At 39.6% G+C, this 1,651-nt stretch overlaps 1 pseudogene; it reads left to right on the top strand.

Annotated features, from left to right (window-relative positions):
- Positions 1 to 272: 272 nt before the first annotated feature.
- Positions 273 to 374, top strand: LOC112798576 (small nucleolar RNA R71; annotated as a pseudogene).
- Positions 375 to 1,651: the final 1,277 nt, after the last annotated feature.

Genomic DNA, 1,651 nt, shown 5'->3' with positions numbered 1-1,651 from the left:
ACCTTCTTGGTAAGATCTGCAAGCTACTTGGTGATCATCTTGTTTTGAGCCAGCAGTGCATCCATGTGGTTTAGCTTCATTACTCCCCGAGTGTTGCTTCTTTCAAAAGCATAGAAGTAGTCATTCTCAGCGATAGTCTTAATGACAGCTATGGCTTCTTCAATGGTTTTTTTCTTATTTAGAGAGCCCCTTGATGAATGGTCTACGACCTTCTTTGACTCGTAAGAAAGACCTTCATAGAAGATGTGTAGTTGAACCTATTTATTGAACATGTTCGGTGGGCATCTTCTTGTTAAATCCTTGAACCTCTTCCATGCTTCATAGAGAGTCTCACCATCTTGTTGCCTGAAAGTTTACACCTCAGCTCTCAGCCTATTAATTCTTTGAGGGGGTAGAATCTTGCCAAAAACTTGTTTACCACGTTCTCCCAATTTGTTAAGCTATTCTTCGGGAAGGACTCCAACCACTTAGATGCTTTGTCCCTGAGTGAGAAAGGGAACAATAACAATCTATAGACATCCAGATGAATGCCATTAGACTTCACGGTGTAATATATTCTCAGGAAAGTGGTTAGATGTTGATTGGGGTCTTCTTGGGCGCTTTCTCCAAATGAGCAATTGTTCTGAACAATGGTGATGAGCTGGGATTTCAATTCAAAGTTATTGGCATGTATGGTTGGCTTTTGGATGCTACTTCCACAATTTCCTGCCCAGCATGATTCACATGGCCTTCTCTGGCATGGTTGTGAGCTTCTTCTTCATGGTTGTTTTCTATGTTCTCCTCCATGTTTATTTCAAAGTACTCTTCCTCTTCCTCAGCACCAACAACTCTTCTCCTTCTTGCTTCCCTCCTCAATCTACGGAGGGTCCTCTCAGGTTCGGAATCAAAGAAAGTTGAAGCTCCACTTTTTCTCCCTGTCATACAACTAATAGAGCACACAGCAAGAAAATAAACGAAGTGATTATTCTTGTTAGAGTGATTGTTAGTGTGAGTGGTGCAATTTATCAAACAGTTAGTGGGTTAGTGAGCAAAATTGTAAGTAAATTCAAAGAAAAAGAAAACAACGAGGGGATAAGGGATGAGGAAGAAAGCTAATTGAAACAAAGAGTAAATGACTACGCAAATTAAACAATAAAAAGAAAATGCTCAATCTAGTGAACTTCCAACTTAATAATTGTCGATACAAAATCAATCTCCGGCAACGGCGCCATAAACTAGATGCACGAAAACTTGTCTCTCAACAAATTTCCCTTCGGCAAGTATACCGAATTGTCGTCAAGTAAAAACTCACAATAGTGTGAGGTCGAATCCCACAGGGATTGATTGGTCAAGCAACTTTATTTGGAAGAGTGTGCTAGTTGAGCTAAACAGAATGTAGTTGAGATTTGCTGCAAATTAAATGGCGGGAAAGTAAATTGTAGAAAATAAAGTGCAGAATCTTAAATGGGGGTTTGGGAAGATGAACATGGAAATAAATGGAAGAAAGTAAAGAAAATGGGTAAGATCAGAGATGGGGATTCATTGGGCTTAGGAGATGTTGCATTCTCTGGATCAAGTTCATTTTCATCTCTTCTTCAATCAATGCATTCATTGATCTCCTTGGCAATCTTAAGTGATTGGATCCCAATTCCTTGGAAATCCAATCTCTCTA

The sequence above is a fragment of the Arachis hypogaea genome, chromosome 4 (assembly GCF_003086295.3).
Source record: "Arachis hypogaea cultivar Tifrunner chromosome 4, arahy.Tifrunner.gnm2.J5K5, whole genome shotgun sequence".
Lineage (NCBI taxonomy): Eukaryota > Viridiplantae > Streptophyta > Magnoliopsida > Fabales > Fabaceae > Arachis > Arachis hypogaea.
Note: the sequence above shows the minus strand (reverse complement) of the source record. Positions and strands in the feature narration are given on the sequence as shown.